The sequence below is a fragment of the Coptis chinensis genome, chromosome 5, assembly GCF_015680905.1.
Source record: "Coptis chinensis isolate HL-2020 chromosome 5, ASM1568090v1, whole genome shotgun sequence".
Lineage (NCBI taxonomy): Eukaryota > Viridiplantae > Streptophyta > Magnoliopsida > Ranunculales > Ranunculaceae > Coptis > Coptis chinensis.
The window spans coordinates 45,382,220-45,404,953 of NC_141460.1; the positions used below are offsets into that span (position 1 = coordinate 45,382,220).

Below are 22,734 nucleotides of genomic sequence, written 5' to 3' on the forward strand. Positions count from 1 at the left end.
CAAAAGAAAATAGAAAATCACAGCCCATTACGCACAATGCAATCTATAAAAAAATCAATCCCCCAAAAACCCCTCTTTGTTTGTCAACTCAAAAAGTAACAAATAAGCAAACCCCAGAGTCATAAACAAAGAAAAGCCAAACCACATTCCCAAACATTAACACAAATACTTCTTCTTTTACTTCAACAAAACCCTTCAACTAATGCAGCCGGATATAACAAAGAAAACCCAACTAAAAAAACATGTTTTCTACAAAATAAAAGATGTTCTCGAAGAACCCCAAAGCGTAAACCCTTAACACATATTCTTGAAAAAGAAACAAGTGAGTGCAAGTTCTTACCTTTGCAATGTTGCGTGTGTTTTTTTTCACCAAGAGAGCAAGAAGAGAAAATAGAAAAAGAAAAAAGGACAGTCCTGAATTTTTAAATTCAAATTAATAATAAGATAAATCGAAAAGGTCTTACCTTAATGAGAAGAGATGTGTGAGAGAGCGGCATCAACTAAAAGCTAAAGAGAGCGAGAAGAGAGAGACGGTAATAAGATAAACCGAAAAGGTCTTACCTTGATGAGAAGAGATGTGTGAGAGAGCGGCATCAACTAAAAGCTAAAGAGAGCGAGAAGAGAGAGACGGTTGAGAGAGTTATGTTAAATTGAATCTAATGAGGGCGGATGTTGATGTGTAATGCAGCACACGGTCCCGTATGAGTTAGATTGTCCACGTCACAAGCCGAAAAAATATTATTAGAACCGTAGGATGGGGGCCCTGCGGATCCTACACTACTCTTTATTGTTAATATAAATTAGTGCATTACATGGTGTCCTAAAATAGATTGTACCAGGCATGAAATAATGAAATTATCCCTTGTAAACTATGGTTATTACCAAAACTTAAAAGATAATCATTTCTTTAAATTTTAAAGCTGACATGGCCATTACTAAAACTTGTTTAGGGCTAACATGGCAGCCAAAACTCGAAAAGTAGTCCCTGTCTCAAATACAACCCAAACCAATTTACACCTTTCGTGTGTTGTCCTCAAAAACAAGTTCGCTATTGCAAGAACAACACGTGATGACGGGCATTTAAGTCTTTCCAAATGACCACCGTGATTCCCACAAAAGAGAATTATTAAACAGAAGATCAGTCAGACAGTCACGTTCAATCTTTTTCTCTATCCCGAGTAGCACCACTTTCTCTCTCCACCACATCGTACTCAACACGTGTCCAACTTATTCGACTTACGTAACACTTAACCCCACTACCTACTGTCCTACTCAATAACCACCCTCCCCACACACAAACACACAAAAAAAAAAAAAAAACTAGTTTCTTTCATACCATTCCTAAAAACACAAACACTTTTCCTTCTTTCTTCTTGTTTTTGAGAAGAAAAAACATGGTGGAGGTAGTCAAGACAAGTGTGGGCAGTTCAGTAGAGGAGGCAAGGAGAGGAAGCACAGTTCTTGTTGGAGTCAGGAAATGAGGAAAGGTCTTGGAGGTTAAACTTTGATAGCATCCAACGTTGTTCTGAGTATACTGATAAACCACCTCCACGTCATTACTGTCTTGGTGTCCTAGGTAATAAGTCCAACTTAACAGTATGTTTAGTTGTTTTTAGTAAAGTTTGACTTTTTAAAGATTTAGTAGTACCCTGCAATTAATACTAGTTGACATTCTTTTATTTATTTATTAACTAGTTGGTGTGACTTGTTTAAAATCTTTTGTAAATAAATTACTAGTTATAATGTGTTATTGGTTCTGGTTTGTGTAGAGAATGCATTTGCCATGAGGATCTTGCCAAAAAAAAAAATAATAGGCTTTGAGAAGTTATGATTCAGTTTACAAGGGGCAGCAAAGTAAAGACATATCAACATAAATGGCTGTACCTTTGCTTAGGCATGTCTATTTTTACATACATGTAATGATGCTCTTTGCTCATTCTCTTTACTCTAGAGAGAAAATGGAATGTTAACTTAATGCCTCTGTTTTACTAGCAATCTTCATAATATGCAACTGTGAAATGAATTTTCCTGAAAACGAGCGAAATGATAAAAGTATAATACAACCTGGGAACCTATGTATACATTGGACACATTTTAATTGTCTAATTTTGTGTCCAAGCGAACTAGAAATGCTTTTGGATTGATGCACTAAGATTCGTTCTTTATAAAGTGTGTGAACCTTTTTTTGATTGCTTTGTTTGTGGACCTAGCTTCCGAAGATGTGGTTGCTGAGTATTACCAGCAGCAGGTAGAAATGTTGGAAGGGTTCAATGAAATGGATGCTTTAGCAGAGCGTGGTTTTCTTCCTGGGATGTCAAAGGTTTATATGATCTCTGGCTTTTATTGGTCTTCTCTTTGAGGGGTACTACAGCAGTAATTAATTTTTATCCTGTTAAATGCTTAAATGTGCTTTTGTCTATTTCTAGGAAGAGCGAGATAAGATGGCAAGGAGTGAGACGATGGCCATCAGATTATCAAATATTGCAAACATGATTCTTTTTGCTGCTAAAGTTTACGCATCAATCAGGAGTGGTTCATTGGCGATCATAGCATCTACGTTAGACTCACTTCTAGATCTATTGTCTGGTTTCATCTTGTGGTTCACAGCATTCTCTATGCAGACGCAGAACCCCTATCAGTATCCCATCGGGAAGAAACGTATGCAACCACTCGTCAGTTACCTTCTGTAAACTTTCTATTGCCAGAGTCATATACGTTATGGACTTACTGTTGATAGCAATTTAAGTTCTTACATTTCTTGACATATGTTGCAAATGGTGGCGAAAATTAACTTGGAATCTTATTCTAAAAGAACTTTTGCACACTACAATTGTACTAGTACATCATCATAGGTCATGTGTATGGATTGGTCTGTTGTTCAGGCTTTTTTCAATCAGATAGTCCGGAAATATTCTCTCGGACATTGCACACCCATTGGGTTGCTCTTAAAGTGGGACACATTATAGAAGTATTGCCAATTTCCTCTTTGAGGGTATTGGCATATTGTTAAAGAAAATTATAGAGAAAACTGTTTTTTGTTTTGGTTTTTGTTTCAAAAACTTTCAAAACCAAAAAATATATTTTATTGAATATTGAAAAGAAATCATACAAATGTAGACAAGTTGCAAGGCGTCTCTGAACAGGAAAAGTAATATTTGCTGTAATATATATATATTATAAAGGGCAATACGCGAACACTATTATAATATATAGAATTATTACAAGAAAAATTATTACGGCAAATATTACTTTTCCTGTTCAGAGACGCCTTGCAACTTGTCTACATTTGTATGATTTCTTTTCAATATTCAATAAAATATATTTTTTGGTTTTGAAAGTTTTTGAAACAAAAACCAAAGCAAAAAACAGTTTTCTCTATAATTTTCTTTAACAATATGCCAATACCCTCAAAGAGGAAAAGGGCAATACTTCTATAATGTGTCCCACTTTAAGAGCAACCCAATGGGTGTGCAATGTCCGAGAGAATATTTCCCGACTATCTGATTGAAAAAAGCTGAACAATGCATCAATCCATACACATGACCTATGATGATGTACTAGTACAAATTGAAGAAAAAAGTTCTTTTAGAATAAGATTCTAAGTTAATTTTCGCCACCATTTGCAAACATATGTCAAGAAATGTAAGAACTTAAATTGCTATCAACAATAAGTCCATAACGGTATGACTCGCAATAGAAAGTTTACGTAAGGTAACTCCGATGGTTAAGCTTTATTGCCCTTTATAATATATATATATATATATATAGGGTCGGGCTAACTTGATGACTTAAAATGATGACCCATCTTAACGACTCATCACATCCATTCGATTATACCCGATCCAACGCCCGGATCTTGCACTAATTTCACAAAGCAAATATGAGAGGGTACAATAGTCATTTTATTTTTCTTTCACAAATTAGATTAGAAAATTGGATAAAAACCGACTCTTTTTTCTTTTCTCATCCTCTTTTCTCTCTCGACTACAGGGACACCCACCACTAAGTTTTCAGAGAAACCCACTACCATGTTTTTTCATGAAAACTCTGCCTGGAAACTCAATAGAACCGGTTAACCCACAATCAAATCTTAAGAATCAAAAGAAAAATATAATTAAAGTTGAATCCTTGAAACCCAACTCAATCAAGTTTGAAGAACTCATTTGAAAATTGATTACCTCCTGCTCAACAATAGAATCAAAGAGATACAAAAACTCACCAAGATTCTCAACTCAACCATCCATATCTTTAATTCCTTCCAATGGTTTACATAAAAAAAGGTGTCATAACTATATAAGGTATTTCTTTATCAATGATTCAATGGAAGTCAAAGAATTCACTTCAACAGATAACCGATCACCCACTTCATATTTATGAGGATAACTCCAAGGTAAATTATACCCATCTCCAAATTGAAGAATTATACACAAATCAATACCCAACTATGAAACTTTTATGAGAGATGGCTTACATTTAGAGGAAGAAGAATGGGGTCGTGGATTTTTGTGGATCTATTTTTTTTGTAAATAGAAAGTCAAATGACCATTGTACCCTCTCTTATTTGGGGTATGAACAATCATTTGTTCATACCCAATATGAGCTATGAACATTCATTGTTCATATGAACATTCATTGTTCATACATATTTGGGGTATGAACAATCAATGTTCATACCTCACTATATAAGCCGTGGTACAACACTATATAACAGAGAAAGTTTATATACGACAATGTATAAGCCGCACGTGTGGAAGACTACCAAAATGGTTAGATCTAATCTAAGCCGCCCGATCTAAAATAAATTAGATGATCTAATCTCAACCGTTTATCAAAACAAAAATAAAGATGATATTATTATCGGGAAAAATCACTCCTCTCACCGCAAAACAAGGGGTATCTCAAATTAACCATTCTTTGTTCATACCACGGTCATGAGCTATGAACATTTTTGTTTATATCACAATTGAACTATGAAGCGGTGAGTGTTCATAGTCCATATGCGTTATTATAAACAATCAATGTTCATAGTCATGAGCTATGAATATTCTTTGTGCATACTACAATTGGACTATGAACAATGATTGTTCATAGTACGTACAATATGGACTATGAACACTCATTGTTCATAGCTATGTTCATAGCTCATAGCTATGGACAATGAGTGTTCATAGCTACCGAACTATGAACAATCACTGTTCATAATCCAATTGTGATATGAACAAAGAATGTTCATAGCCCATAATATGATTAACTTTTAATATGGACTTTGTTACCCACTTTTCTAGTTCATTGACGTATGTCAACTTCATTGACATACACATCATATGCCAACTTCATTGACATCATTGGCAAATCAGATTGCATCAACTATGAACACCGAATGTTCATAGTCTAATAAGAGTATGAACATTCAATGTTCATAGTCCACTAGAGTATGAACACCGAATGTTCATAGTCCAACAAGAGTATGAATATTAAGTGTTCATTGTTGATTTTGCGATTTCTTCACTGGGTTCATAAACAATGGGAATTGGTGGCACTTCGTTACATTTTCTTTTTCGGGTTTGGGTGCTTAATCCTCCCGTGTTCGTGGAGGCATGTTTAAAATGACGGTCCTTCCCACGCTCCCAAAAACTGGATAGTCAATTTAAAATTCAAACAATTCAAATTTTTGAGAAATTTTTTTAAAAAATTTATTGAGAAATTTCGGTTTTAGAACAATGCGGAATCGTAGAGATTTGGGGTTATCAAAAGATCAAATTTTATCAAGGATTTCAGCTTTGGGGTTGTTAATATATACATTTTTTATCTTCTGCTATTGACTTTACAGTTGCTCGTTTCGCGACAAAGCGTATTCTCAAGTAGCTTAAAGGGTTTGGAGGAGGAGGAGGATTGATTCCTTTGTTTATATCTTTGTTCACATTAGTTCAAGTTGCAAAGGTATGTGGGATCTTTTCACTTTCGGCAAATTTCATTCCACTTGTTTGTGCATTTGATTTTTAGCTTTTTTTTTTTCGTTGAATGTAGATCACTTATGTAATCGATAAAATAAGGCCATTGGGTTTCGCTTTGGAAGTTTGAGATCACGCCTTTATATCAAAGATCTTATCATGTTTTCCATAAGTGAGAATGGTCAGCCCCTTCCCCGATTGGTTCTCAGAGTTGGAGGTAAAGCACATTGTCTTTGTTTTAAACTTCGTAGGCACATTTTAGATCATTATTAAACTTCACCTGTTTCTACAGCCAAGCAAATGGCGGAGTTGGTGGAATGGTTGAATGATATAGTTCCCAATTTAAGCCTTCTAGTTGAAGCTTGCATCGAAGAAGTGAGGTCTTGCTTGTTAGATGGTTTCGTCTTTTGTAGCATCTTGAGCCGACTAAATCCGACACGAGTAGAAGAGGTTGTGACTACTTGTTTGATGCTATACTCAAGTAATCGGATTGCATTGAATCCAAAATTTGCTATTGACATCCGGGATTCTCGGTTTGATAGGTTTTCTTTTTGTAGGATGGAACCCGTGATAATTCATCCGAATTTGCGATTGTGTAATCGTTAAACTTAAAGCTTTGTTATCAAAGCAATGTAAAAAATAATTCAATGCTATGCTATTGTTTATATGGGTTCATTCATTATTGTTGTATTTGAATGCCAATTGGATACAGAAACAGTTCTTTGTGGACTATGAACAATTTGTGGACTATGAACAAAGAATGTTCATAGCTCATGACTATGAACAATCAATGTTCATAGTCCAATTGTTCATAGTCACAAAGCCCACAATCAAAATACTGATATGCAGACAAAGAAATTCCTAACATTCTCAAAATACTGATATGCAGACAAAGCTGCTCCATCAGGAACAACAATCGAATCACTCGGACTTTCTACAACCTAGGATCAGCTGCCTCATACCATTTTTCTAGTATCAATTATCCAACATAAAAAAAACCGAAATCATTGGTGTAAGCTCCCAAAAAATTGGATAGTTTTATAATTCTTACAATTAGAAAAAAAACACCCAAAAAAACAAGACAGTAAGAACATAACCAACGGTCCTTCCACACTCAACAAGCATGTCATTCCACACTCTTGTTTTTTAATTTTTCGGACAATTTCGAGTCGTGCTTAGCAATCTTATTACAAGATTTACACATTCTTCCTGGATTCTCTAAGGCTTCCTCCCTGGGGCCTTTCATTCTCTCCATTTTCTTCTTCCTCCCCTTCGTTTGAGAAATGTTGGGATTTAAAACCAAGAGCTGAAAAGAAAATTTAAGAGTTAAAATCAAATAGGATTTTTATCATTGCAAAGATAAAAAAAAAACAAACTAAATAAATTACCTGTGAGGTATCAACTATAGGCTCTTCAACTGGAGGTGCTTCATTATTCATTGCATCCGTTTTGTTGATAGTTTCCTTGAGCTCCGAAACTCCAATAGACATTTCACTCATCTTCTAAATAAAATATGCATATGTCTCAACACTAGTTGATGCATCATAAGCCAATTGAGTAGCAACCTTGATACAATGGGCAACTCTTAATGGCTCATGGTCTTCATGACCGGCCACTAGTCCACCATCAAACACCGCTCTGTATGTATTTGCCTTTTGCGTCCACCTTTTCAAAATAAAATGATCTGGAATCTCTTCGATGTCATAACGCTGAAAAAGCTTTAAAATGTGAGCACAAAGTAATCCTTCGAACTGAAAATTCTTACATTCACATTCACCCTCCAAAGTTCCTCTATTAAAAGTCACTTTCCAAATTGAAGTTTGCTTAATGTCTCTTGTCTTCACCGTATAAATTCCTGTTCCATGTATGTCTATCTCTTCTCCAACAATTCTATACTTTATCTTAGCATTTTCTAAATGTTTCTTGAATTTATTAAAAGCACTAATGGTATAAACTTTACCTGCATGCTTGAGGAGGAAAGCATCCTTAGCCACAATGCGAGAAGTATGTTCGGTACGGTAATCAGATTCCCTTTCATTCCTGGCTATCGATTCCAAAGACCTCTCATTACCATGGACAAATTCCATAAGTGTAGTCGTCGAACTAACGAATTGATCATAATGAGAATTCATTGATTCACTTCTACCAATCATTATGCATACCAAAAAAAAAATGTCATTGTGATAAGCCGGAACCCAAGGCGACGGTTTTATATATTTCGTCAACCAAGTATTTTCGGTCAAGTTATACTTCAAAGAGTGTAGACCACCTCGCTTTCAAAATCAACAATCCTATATGACTTCCAAATAATATATGTAAGCTCGAACACAAAGCATCGAGCCTATGGTAGACAAATGACAACTTCTCTGAAAATTTGCATAATGTGCCAAAGACAAAATCGATGTCGAATAGTAGGGAAAACTCTTCTAACCGCCGCATAGTCATCGCTAAATCTTGGTCAATAAGTATTGAAGTTGGTGGGCGACCACCCATAGCTGCAAGCCATGTCCGAAACAACCACACAAATGTCTCTTACGTCTCATCAAGTAGCAAGGCACAACCAAACTGAATGGATCGCATGTGGTGGTTGACTCGATAAAAGGGGCAAATGGTATACCGTAAACATTAGTTCTATATGTTGTATCAAAAGATACGACATCCCCAAAGTACTCATATTGGACGGGACCTTCCATCAACCCAAAAGAAATTTACTACTACACCTTTTGTATCTAATTGAACGGCATAGTATAACCGAGGATTTTCAGCACTCTTACGCCTAAAATAGTGAAGCACGGCTGTTGCATCATTATCTTTAGGCATTTTTTTCGTCAAACCATAATGGTGGTTCCAACAATGCTTTCTCCGAAACCCAATCTCATCCCCATGGAAAACGTCCCCGCCACTTTCCCCTACGGGTATACCGTTGTCATGAAAAACCTCTGTCAAACTCTTTCTTTGCCTTGGGGCATATTTTTGTTACCTTTCATATATTGTCTCTTTGATGGAGTGACGAAACCATGGCTATGGCGATTTTCAGCCAAACTCACATCATATATATCTTCAAGTTTTCTTTTTGTAACTTCGTGATTCTAGCTTGGCAACCACATCTAATAGTCAAAGTACTTCTCGAAGCTACACCTTCAATTTCTTCTTTCTTGTTATGGACCCTCGGCGTGAGCAAACCAATAGACAACTAGAAGGCAATTCCACACCCGTTTGTTTTTATCCAGTAGTCGAACACGAATCTCAAATCCTCCCTGTTTACCAAACTCTCTCAGTAGTAAGTCTTTGCTTCATCAACACTATTAAATTTCATACCTAAGTGTGGAGCAACTAATTTATTAACGTCATTACTTTGAGAATCAAGACAACAAGAAGAAGTGCCAACAAAAACTCTAACATTTTCTTCCATTTCTAGCAAAAAAGAAACAGAGAAAATATCAAATGACTTAAAATAGATATTAATGACTCCCATATATTAAATTGACAATTTTAACGTCTATTCTAATTAGCAAAAAGCGATTATGGTATAAAAGAGGGCTATAGAGCAATTCTTCGAGAACAAACAACTAAGAATTCTAATTCAAAAAGAAAGCACTTAAGTTCAAAAAGGACAATATCAAAGCAAAGAATATTAACTTCTTACAAATCGAAAACCAAAAGAACGATAAAATAAGATTAACTTACCTTGGTTTACGAGATGATGGCTAATTCCAAAAAAAAATAGTATAGTGATTTTTTGTGAAAAAAAAGAAAGATAATGGGCTCCAATTGAATAGTTTGGTGATATTTTGTGAAGAAGAAACCGCGTGGTTTTTCTCAGAGAGAGTGAGTGAGGAAGAGAGAGGAAGAAGAAGTCTTAGGGTGTTTTGTTGGGTTTTTTTTTTTTTTATGAATAGAAAATCAAAATGACCATTATACCCACCTCAATTCTTTGTTTGATAAGGAATAGTTCTTGGACGTTGGATGGGTTGTGATCAAACGGACGGACGATTTGTCAAGATAATCTGTCAATTGAGCTGTCAAGGTAGCCAGCCCCATATATATATATATATATATATATATATATATATATATATTTTATTTATATATTTTTTTTTTTTTAATTTTTTTTTTAATTTTTTTTTCTAAAAGGTTATTGTATCATATAGCAAAAAAGTGTTACTAAGTAGTTTACAAAGAATAAGAGATAAGATTGAGAGTGCTTGATTTGTAGCATTAACTTTATACCATTCTTCCGTTCACAAATCTGTACTATGTCGTGTCCATGCTTTCCATTATGTGTAGAAAGGGTGGCGTAGAATTCCACCATTGCCTCATTACATCGGGCAGACAAAATTGCTTTTCTTGGGCGTCTCTCCACACTGGTGATATTTATCTGATGTGATTAGATTTTTATTTGATCCCAGGCTGCTATGAGCCTCCGATGCACCTTGTCTTCTTGAATTGATTTAACTGCAGGTTTACAATCAAATTCGAACCATATATTCCTCAATCCCAGTTCGATTTCCTTATTCCCTCCAATATGGCAAAACTTTCAGCAATGAAATAAGTAGATATGTCTAGTCTTCCAAAATAAAAATCAATGACGGCACTGTTACTCTCTCTCAGTAGTATATCCCTTCCAGAGACACCTGGGTTATGTTATATACATGACTGATGTGTGGACGATATGTGCAGGTTGGCATGTAGTTCCTACTATCTAGTTCTAATATGTAACTGGTTAATATTAGTGGCTTAGGTAGCAATCTTGAGTATTAGTGGTCTGCTTAATTGTAGTTTTAGTATGGTAGTGGGTAGTTCCTTGCTACTATCTAGCAGTGGCGTAGTGGTATATGTTGGTGTAATTTAGATGAAATTGTATTGAAGCTTGTGAGTGGATCAGAAAAGGTAGGCAAAATATATTGTGATCTGCACATTGTGTTGATCTTGGAGGCATTGGCTCCCTCAGTTAAACCATATCGGAAGCAGAATTTCCTCAAACGAATTCCATTGTTCTACTCTTGTTCTTATGTTAAAATTATTTCGAGATTTTACCAGGTCACCTTTGAAAATCCATTAGTATTACCTTTATTCATGCATGAAAAGAGGGAACGGGGAGTAGCATTCGAGGATTTGTGAAGAATGCGAATAATTGGCACTTCCCCACAGTTAATGTTTCTGTTTATTTACTAGTTCAACTCTATTTATTCTAAAAGTATTCATAATATTTGTTGTGGACTTATGAGAAGAAAGAAAAACAAGTGGCCTTGTTACTTCTTTTAACTTGACAGTTTTCTTCAAATGTAAAAACGATCGTGCATGGTACTAATTACCAATGCATTGTGTAGTTGGTTTATCATACTCATTTCCTCGAATGAAAATGCTTGCAGGGAATCCTTGTTTTTGCCTCGGTTATGGCGACATTGGGTATGCAAATCATCTTTGAATTGAGTCAGTTCGGACATTGATATCTGATGTAAGTGCATCATTGAAGTATATGTGATTTTTTTAACAGCTTGAATCAGGGTGCTGCTGCTTCAATTTTCTGCTTGTTGATTGGGCATATTCTTTACTCCCAATTCTGTACTTAATTGATCGTTGGTTTGTTGGCTGTAGGAGGATGACTTTCATTTGACTAAGGAACAAGAGGCATGGGTCATTTCCATCATGCTTTCAGTAACACTGGTGAAGCTCCTCCTAGTACTTTACTGCCGCTTTTTCACAAATGAGATCGTCAAAGCTTATGCTCAGGATCACTTCTTTGATGTCATCACGAACATTATTGGTCTTGTTGCTGTACTCGTTGCAAATTACGTAAATGACTTTATGGACCCTGTGGGAGCTATACTTTTGTAAGTGATGTATCCCCCCTTTTCTTTTGAGGAGTAGCTGCCTAAGCATGAAGATCAAAATACGCTAGGTTCCATCTATGCTAATGCTTATTAGGAACTCTTTGATCCATCTAAAATACTTTAAAGAACGAGGCAGTTATCTACAGTCCCACAACAGGATAAACCATTTTATTTAGGAACTTAAGATTAAATTCAAAATATTATGCTAATAATAATAAAGACAATTGAATTCAACACACTTTTTCCACACCACATATCAACTACTAAACATCTTGCACATGCATCAAAAGATAAACTTAGGTTTCTTCTATTTCTGTCCATTTGCAAAAGACTTTTGTTTCTATGTCCTGTCCATTTGTTCTGTGTTTCTGTAAACTAGATCTGGGGCAACTGATATTGGCAACTGATCTGGCAGTGTGGTTTTACTATTATCCCGAACGAAGTGAGTTTTTGGGTCAGGAACGCTTAAAACGACTTGTCCGGCTGTCCTTGTCTTTTAGTGTTCCAAAAAATAAAAAAAACTCATAGCACCCTCTCCATCCTTCTTCTTCCTCAAAACCTCAACCACTTCTTCTGTCTCCACGCCGCTTTCAGATAATCCCTCTCCTCATCTTCTTCTTCCTTTCTATTCTGTTTGGCCCACCGATTACCGGTATACTAGTTGTTATACAGGAAGGTCTGATATGATTCTATTTATTATTATCGTGTCCAGACTCGTTCTTGTTTGTCTTAGTTTGGTAACCTTGTTTGTATAACCCGACATTTTATCACATGCAGTTGGCATTATACACCATGAGAACATGGTCGAGTACGGTGCTGGAAAATGTAAACTCCCTGGTAGGCAAGTCAGCAGCCCCAGAGTATCTCCAGAAACTAACATATCTGTGCTGGAACCACCACAAGGCCATCAGACACATTGATACTGTGCGTGCTTACAGCTTTGGGTCTCACTACTTTGTTGAGGTTGACATTGTCTTGCCATCTGACATGCCCTTGCGGGAGGCACATGACATCGGGGAATCCTTGCAAGAGAAGCTTGAGCAGCTGCCGGAGATCGAGAGAGCCTTTGTTCATCTTGATTATGAATTCACGCACAAGCCTGAGCATGCACAATCACATTCTTAGTTGTAGCGCAAATGCTTTTGGCCATGAGATGGCCATCGCACAGAAAGCTGTGTTGTAAATTATGTGAGTTGGGTATAACTGCGCGGTAGTTGAAAGTACCCACATCGTAGCCATAGTGAAAAACGTTTATGGTTTATTTAGTTAATATATATGAGGCCTAAAAGATTCCAGGTCCTTTAAATTTCTGATTAATCTGGTATTTACTGAAATTATCAGTTTTGTTGATAGGAACATAAATACATACCAAGTCGCAAGGCATCAATAAGTTTTCTATGTAAATGTAACTGTAATTTAGATCCACGTGTGGTGTAAAATCCAAAACTATAATCCTGCTGCGGGTGGGATTTTATGAACCACAATGGTAGAAACATAATCATGGTTGTCATTGGTTTGTTCGTTCGTCTTTTTCCACCAGTTATTAAAGGGTTTTGTAGATCCATCAAAACCTGGTTCGAGTCCCATACCTCTGGTATCATCACCCAAAGATTTTACCGACTTTGCTAGTCGGTAGTTCGGCACCTGCCGAGAGTTCTCTATATTAATCTTTAATCTTCAAAAGTAATTTGCCTATTATATGAACGTCATTTTATCTTAACTCCAGACAAACTCTACCATGAAAAATATTGAATTAGAAACTAATTTTTGGTGGAGATGTTCTCATCACAATATAGATTATCCTTAGAAAAAAATCATCACATTGATGTCTAGATGTATCAAAATTTGCAGAATTTTCAAATTTCAAAATAACTATTGACCACGTTAAACATTTTCGTTTAGGCCTGATTTTTTATATGGAGATTCTCCATTATGAGAAGACTATCTTTACCAAAAATCAGCCATTGATTTATCTTATAAATCCACTTTTTGTAGAGTTTATATAACGGGCTCAAGTAAATAAAAACCAAGATATTAGCAAAATGGAAGAAATAAGTCCGACTACACTGCAAGAGAAACCCCATCTGTAAAATTGACACAGACATCCAATCCAAACATGAAATGATCTTTGGATCATATCCAATCATTGAGAATTTGGCATCGTCATACTCATACCCAAACATAATTTTGATTCGAAATTTCTAACCTTGTAAAATCACCCTATAGATCCGTTTTACGGCCATGTGTTTTGCATGCATGAACTGTTTAAGGGGAACATTAAGAAGTCAGAGTCAAGGATTCATGGGTATGAGATCTCCTTGATGCCGATAGCACGCACGCCCCAATAGAATAACAAATTTACGCTTTAGTATGTCATTTGTCGACCATTGGACACTCTTTGTCAAACCGTGGTGGATTCCATAATCCATAATCATCGAGTCATCGTTATATATTTAAACTCTTCCCGACCAACTTTTATCAATAAAAAGTCCCGTACTCATCGTTCAAAGATCTGCTTTATAGTCTACTGACGTGTTCGCTACCATTTTAATTAACTAAGTTATCTCAGCTAGGATTTTCATCTTAATCTTAACAATAAATAAGATAATTTCGTTTTCTTCTTGTAATTTTTTTTTCTCGTTGCTAAAGTGGGACTGATTCCAAAGTTTTAGTGACAAACCCCTTTCCTTGAGGACCTTTTTTTATATTTTCTAGAAAGGTATCAACATGATTGCATTTATATTAGGGGTGACTTCGGATCTAATAAAGGGTTTTCGGAAAATTTTCTAATTTTTTTTAGGATGGTAATATCATTTTCAAACCGATCCAATTATTTTTCGGATGACAATTCGGAAAATTAAATTTTTTTTGGAAATTTCGGAATCTACAAAATATAGAAGTAAATCAGAAATTTAAATTATATAATCGGATTCTCTTTTAGAATAACCATTTTTTATCCAGTTAATACATTCATTTAGCAATCATTTTGAAATGTATTAATTTAATAAACAACTTAGACATTTTAACACGTTTATTCAGCTAAAAAATTCTTCATGTTAATGCATTAATTCAGTAAATAGGAATATGAGATAAATTGAGACATGTACTAGAATGACAATATTGATTTCTTGAAGTTGTGAGAGAGACAATGTTCTATTTATCTAGGGTTTTTATTTGGTTTGTAAATTATATGTAGTTCTAATTTAGTAACTATATGAAATGGACCGCTATATGTTAAAAATTCGGAAATTAATCAGAAATCGGATCGGATCAGATTTTGAAAGCATATCCAATTCCGATCCAATTATTTTCAGAAAAATCAGATATCGGAATTTCAGATATCGGAATACAAATATCATTGCAAATTCAGAAAAATATCGGATTGGAATTTAGAAAATTTGGGTTTTTAGAAAAAAGAGACACCCCTAATTTATATATATATATATATATATATATATATATATATATATATATATATATATATATATATATATATATATGTTTGTCTAGGGTGCCACTCTTAGAGTGCCACCCTTTATCTCACTCTCCTCTTGAGCCGCCGGATCCGACCTCTAGATCCGAAGATCTAATTTACTCATAAAACCGATATTTCAAAATTTCGTGTATTTCAAAATAAAAAACGAAAATAACAAAAATTGTGTTTTTCTTCTTCTTCTCTCGAACTTCTTCTTCTCGAGAAATCAAGTTCTCTCTCTCTCGGCAATCCTTCTCAACTTTCAAAAAAGAAAAAAAAAACAGATCTACCAAAAAAAAGAGGGATCGACTATTATTAAAACCCAATTCCTTCGCCATTAACCACCACACCGAAGCTCGAACTTCACTGCGCCTCGAAGTTCCAATTAAGGTATACTTCCATTAACACACTTTATTCTCACTCACTTCACTCACTCACCGCAAACTCGTTATGTTGTGTTGTGCATTCGGGTTCCTATTTTCGTTGTCTTTGTTTTTAATTTTTTCGCTTGTTAATCATATAGTCTCTACTTCTAAGTAGCTTAGACATTCCTTCGTTATGAATTGACCCAATACGCTGGTTTGTTATGTAGGTGGTAATGTATCGTGGTGTGTGATGGTAATGTGGTATATCTGTATGGCTAGCTCATATATATTCATGTATGAAGAATATACAACTTTGAGTGCCTTGGAATATTTTCTAGGCTCGTCGGGTTTAAATCTCAAATTTAGTTTTCATACTTGTTTGTAAAACGAAAAAAAGAAAAATGGTGGGTCGCCATTAGCATATTAGTATATCGTTTTGAACTCGCCGAAGTTCGTGAACTCGCCGAAGTTTTGAACTCTTTCGAGTTCGTGAACTCGGCGTCGATTCTTCATGCCGATTCTCGTCGAAGTTTTGAACTCGCCGATTCTTTTTAAATTCGTCGAGTTTTGAACTCGCCGAGTTTTAAATTTCGTCGAGTTTTAAATTTCGCCGAGTTTTGAACTCGTCGAGTTTTGAACTCTGGCCGAAGTTCGTGAATTTGTCGTTGTTTTGAACTCGTCGAGTTTTAAATTTCTGTCGAGTTCTAAATTTATCGAGTTCGGTGAATTCGGCCGTCGAGTTTTGAACTCTGTCGCCGAGTTCGTGAACTCTCGTCGAGTTTTAAATTCCGCCGAGTTTTGAATTTCGTCGAGTTTTGAACTCGGTCGAAGTTCGGTGAATTGCCGTGAAGTTTTGAACTCTGGCCGAAGTTTTAAATTCCGTCGAGTTCGTGAATTTCGCCGAGTTTTGAATTTATCGAGAGTTTTTGAACTCGGTCGAGTTCTAAATTATGTCGAGAAGATTGAACTCGTCGAGTTTTAAATTTCGTCGAGTTTTGAATTGTCGTCGAAGTTTTGAACTCGCCGAAGTTCGGTGAATTGTCGAGTTTTGAACTCTTTCGAGTTTTGAATTATGTCGAGTTTGGCTTAACTCGCCGAGTTTCCTCTGTCGCCGAGTTCGATTGAACTAGCATAGTTCGATTGAACTCAGCATATTTTTGAACTCTTTAAAGTTTTGAACTAGCATATTCTCGCTTAACTTTTGTTTGTTCATTTGTTTTTAATGTTATTGGTTTAGGGTTCCATAGTTATTACATATTCAAGTGATTTTACATTTGCATATTTTGATATTTTTTAATTTTTAATTTTTTCCTTCTACAATGAAATTCGATCTATAAATGAGGTGCCCTTATTGTGGAAGCTCGGGTTCTTAATAGAGTCTCAAATACCCAAATGAATCTGGGACGATCTTTCGTGGTTTTTGCGAAAAAAAAAATGACAAACGTTTGCCTAAGGATAAGAAATGTAGGTATTTTAAGTGGGTGGATGAAGAAAATAATTGTGGAAGCTCGTCGTCGTTAAATATAAATGAGAGTCGAGCTCCCACATTTTCCCCCAACCGAGAGTCGAGCTTCTATTTGCACAAGGAGGATAACGACCGATTCAAAATTCACCAATCGAATGTTAATATTTAAGTTGTTGTTGGTCCGTCTTCTCTTAGCGGGTTTTGTGTATTATCAAGTGGGTGGTTAAGGTGTTATTGGCTTAAGTTGCTTTGGATGTCGTGGTGGCGTTGTCGATGATGTGTTATCCTAAGTTGCTTTGGATGTAGCTTCACAATAATTGCTTTGGATTACGAGTTATGTGCAAAAATTTATTATGTTTCAGAGGGAAGGTCTTCTTGCATTGGTACAATAAGAAGGAATGAATGAGATGGAATTTATCGAGGTGAAGTATCAACAATATCAAGATGCGATTGTTGAAGAAGAAGTAGATTATGAAGACGATGCGCTAAAGTTTTTCATGAAAAATTGTGCTCAAATTCCAATTGTGCTTGATTATAAATAAGGTTGATGAGTGAAGTTTTTCATGTATTTGTCTTGTGGTGTATTTTATATATACTCGAGGAGTGAGAAATAGAAATTTCATATATTATGAATTTCATGTATCAACTGTGCCTTTCAAGATAAAACTATAAGTTAAAAAACCAACTATAAGTGGCTTATTTAGTTATTTTCACTCTTTTTGGCTTGTCTACAGCTAAGTCAAATATTTTGCAAAATGGAAGAAACCGAAAAACTAATCGAACCTTGGGGATAACTTATTTTCCCCTTGGAATGGATTCCAATAATTTGATTGCTCAATGTATGTTACAAACCTATCAAACACCTTCAACAATCAAATGTGTCTGTTTGGACTTTGTCCCAAACGGTGTATTATTATGCCGTTTGGACTTAGTCCCAAACGGGTGTTATGCAGTTTGGTTTTTACTAAGTCCAAACGGTGTGGTTATGCAGTTTGGGGACTAAGTCCAAACGGGTATGGCCCGCAGTTTGGGACTAAGTCCAAACGGTGTGGCCATGCAGTTTGGCCTTAGTACCAAACGGTGTGGGGCAGTTTGGCCATTTTTTTTCAAGTCCAAACGGTGATAGCCACCGTTTGGACTTAGTCCAAAACGGCATGGCCACACCGTTTGGGACTAAGTCCAAACGGTGTGGCCATATCGTTTGGATTTGAACTTGGATAAAAAAATGCATGGTTCAGTATGGACTTTGTCCCAAACGGCATGGCCACACCGCTTTTTTCAGACAAAAATCTCAAATCCAAAATGATTAGGTATTGAGAATGATTAGTTTCAAAGTTCGAAAGTGATGATAACACATTATCAACCAAGAACGGTCCTGTCTAGGATTTTGCACACATTTGCGTTCTCTAATTTATAGTGTAGGAGGCATTTTATACATATGTGAGAAATGGTCATGTTTTTGTCTCACTGCGCCTCAAATCTTTGTATTTTCTTATGCTTCTCTTTCTTATTTTCGTAATCATTAATTGTGTATAAGCTACTACGAAAAGTAAAAAGATAGGAACACACACATTTCGGATGTATAAAGTAAAATATAATGCAACACCGACGAAAAGGGTATTTTCAGACGAAGCTACAAGAAGTTTAAAGTTCGCACTAAAGTCTTGATAATAATATATAGGGGAATCATTTGGAGATTGGATGAACAGAGTGTGTTGAAGACTTTAAACCAAGATTGTTGCTCATCAATGACCAACTCTGACAGGCAAAATAAAACTCTGTGTTTTCACAGTTTCAAAACTCTGACAGGCAAAATAAAATACAGTACCCTAGCAACTTCCTCACGGCAAACCAAAATAACTCAGAAGAGTGATCCGATAGAAATTTATGTACATGAATTCTCTGGAAGAAAATTACACATCGATCATATAACTAAGGGCCTCAGCTGATGTTCCATGCTCATAGAGGAACTGCCCATTCTAACCGGATGTTCAACAAAAGTAGGATTGTGGACTGCTCTTGCCAAATATTTCATCATGCCCAACTGCCTCTACTCCCTTTCTTGTACCTTATGCTCCAACTCCTCTAACTGAACCTTTGTTTTGGACTTCTGTTGTTTCACTCTCCAAAGATTGGTCTGAATAGAGGTCTTTTCCCTAGAAAGTTTATCTATTTCATCATCTAGTCTTTGCTCTTTTCCGAATCCTCGACCCCTTGAGGATGAGAAATGTGAATAGGCTTCCTTCTATGAATGTTCTTAAGCAAATGCTTCGATCCTTTATGAAATCCTCATTAGCAAACTCCCATTTCTCGGATCAACTTTTGAAACCCCTCGATACATACAAATGCAAATACGAGTTACAAACCACCGATTTCATTATTAGTTTCAACTTACAAACATTAAGTCAACAAGTTGACACTCTTAATTAGAAAAATGGTTGTACGAGACTTAATTTTAGAAAACAGCCATTGACAAAGGTCCATAGTGATCATGCGAGAAAGAAATGTGAAACCAAAACAGAGTACCAAACTAAAAGACTTGAGCAAGAAGCTCCAACACAATTCTGAAACTACAAACAACTTGATATCAACTTGATATCCTTCTATTCCTTTTGCTTAGATAAAACAGATTCGAGGAAGAATTTTTTGATATTTTTGATATTTTTGATATCAAAAATATGTAATAACTATGGAACCCTAAACCAATAACATTAAAAAACAAATGAACAAACAAAAGTTAAACAGAATATGCTAGTTCAAAACTTTAACAGAGTTCAAAACTCTGACAGAGTTCACCGAATATGCTAGTTCAACGAACTCGTGAGTTTAGCGAACTCTGACGGAAATTCAAAACTCAAAGAGTTCAAAACTCGACGAGAATTCACCGAACTTCGACAGAAGTTCAAAACTCTTCGACGAATTCAAAACTCGACAATTTAAAACTCGACAGAGTTCAAAATTTCGACAATTTAGAGTTCAGCGAGTTCAAAAACGGAATTCAAAACTTCGGCGAAATTCACCGAACTCGACGAAATTTAAAACTTCGGCCGAGTTCAAAACTTCGGACAATTCACCGAACTCGACAGAGTTCAAAAACTCCCCGCAATTCAAAACTTCGGGATTTTAAAACTCGACAGAGTTCGGAGTTCGACAGATTTAGAACTCGACAGAGTTCAAAACTCTCGACAATTCAAAACTCGACAGTAATTCACGAACTCGACAATTTAAAACTCGAGTTCAAATTTAAAACGAACTTCGGCGAGTTCAAAACTTCCGATTCAAAACTCGAAATTCACCTAACTCGACGAAATTCACCGAACTTGACGAATTTAGAACTCGGACGAAATTTAAAACTCTCGGCGAGTTCAAAAAAGAATCACGGCATGAAGAATCTGACGAGTTCAAAACTCGACGAGAATCTGGCATGAAGAATCGACGAGTTCACCGAACTCACGAAAGAGTTCAAAACTTCGCAGAGTTCACCGAACTTCGGCGAGTTCAAAAAACAAAGATACTAATATGCTAATGGGCAGCCACCATTTTTCTTTTTTTTTTACAAACGGTATGAAAACTAAATTTGAGATTTAAACCGACGAGCCTAGAAAAAATATTCCAAGGCACTCAAAGTTGTATATTCTTCATACATGAATATATATGAGCTAGCCATACAGATTATACCACATTACCATCACACACACGATACATTACCACCTACATAACAAACCCGTATTGGGTCAATTCATAACTTGAAGGAATGTCTCGCTACTTAGAAGTAGAGACTATCACAGTTAACAAGTGAAAAAATTAAAACAAAGACAACGAAAATAGGAACGGAATGCACAACACAACATAACGAGTTTGCGATTAGTGAGTGAAGTGAGTGAGAATAAAGTGTGTTAATGGAAGTATACCTTAATTGGAACTTCGAGGCGAGTGAAGTTCAGAGCTTTCGGTGGTCGATTAATGGCGAAGGAATTGGGTTTTAATAATAGTCGATCCCTCTTTTTTTGGTAGATCGTTTTTTTTTTTTTTTTTGAGAAGTTGAGAAGGAGAGAGAGAACTTGATTTCTCGAGAGAAGAAGAAGTTCTCGAGAGAAGAAAAAGAAAAACACCGAAATTTTTGTTATTTTCGTTTTTTTATTTTGAAATACACGAAATTTTGAAATATCGGTTTTATGAGTAAATTAGATCTTGGATCTAGAGGTCGGATCGGCTGCTCAAGAGGAGAGTGGGTGGCATAAGAGTGGCACCCTAGACCATCAGATATATATATATATATATATATATATATATATATATATATATATATATATATATATATATTTGATAAGTGATTTGTTTTTTAGGTAAACTTGACAATTTAAAATTTCATCATTGCTTTAATCCAACTAAATTGTATTCCATTAGTCCGTTACATGGTGTCCTAAAATAGATTGTACCGAAATAAAAGGCAAGAAATAATGAAATCATCCCTTGTAAATTATGGTTATTACCAAAACTTGATTAGGGGCAATTAAACCCGAAAAAGATAATCATTTTTTAAAATTCTTTTGTGTTATCACTCAATAATCATTCAGATGAGGTTTTTGGCTAGATTCTCACAGGGTATGAAACTTAATTGTTCTAACTTTGGTCTCAGAAACTCACTGCTATATACAATCAAATGTTTATGCATGTCATTCATGAAAAGATACAGAAACTATTGTACGTATATTAGTCTAAGTTCGAAGAACGTATCTTTACTCTATTGCTATAATGAGATTTCTAGACTATTTATTTATCATAGAAAAAGAAAACAAAACTTTTAATACTAAACAGAAAAATATTTTTAGTCTTTTTCGAAATTTTTTAAGAAAGAAAGAAATATACTAATATATATAATATAAGAAATGCATAGTTTTTGCAAAATGTTATTATACCACTCCCTAACAGAAATATGTTTTGTCCTCAAAGTATGAAGAGATAAAGAAAGAGATTATCATAGAAACATGAGCACAAACGATAGTACACCTGTATTCTGTTATTTGTGTTGAAAATATACCACCCCCAAACAAGTTTGAGGCGTGGGTTGTTTGATATAGAACGAGAAATAATACATTGGTTATTGTAACTAGGAAATTACGTAATTATTCTACTATAAATTTTTTGGGTTTTTGTATTTTTGAAAGCATATATAATGTAGAAAATTTGGAAATGATAACATGATGTAGTTATATTACCTTCTATTCATATACCAAATTACATATAAAACACTAAACATGCATCCATGATTATTATTATAGTAACATTTGAACAAATAAAAAGTGCAAAATGTAAAGTACGAAAACAACTATCTAAACGGACACATATTAAATGTGTGTGTGTGTATGTTAAAGTAATTGTTTTTTTTTTTTCAATCTAAAGGTATCTCTAACTATATAGAGGGTTTGATAAGAAGAAAAAATTATACGTTGAAATTTTGGTTACTCAGGGGCGTATAATTTGGATTTTTATATCCTCAGGTTTTGAAAACTATGTATAGATGTTATAAAGATACTCGTACCCAAAAACAGTGATCCTTTAACTCTAAATTTTTAAAATCAACCATAATAGGTGATCTTAGGCAACTTTCGAGTCAACTCTTGATTGAACCCAATCCAGTCAG

At 35.3% G+C, this 22,734-nt stretch overlaps 1 pseudogene across 1 annotated transcript; it reads left to right on the plus strand.

Annotated features, from left to right (window-relative positions):
* The first annotated feature begins 1,394 nt into the window (after window positions 1–1,394).
* LOC147497642 (metal tolerance protein 5-like) lies at window positions 1,395–13,147 on the plus strand (annotated as a pseudogene). The gene is made up of 6 exons (XR_015196864.1): window positions 1,395–1,469; window positions 2,171–2,320; window positions 2,427–2,672; window positions 11,324–11,409; window positions 11,550–11,789; window positions 12,563–13,147. The product of XR_015196864.1 is annotated as a metal tolerance protein 5-like (transcript).
* Window positions 13,148–22,734: the final 9,587 nt, after the last annotated feature.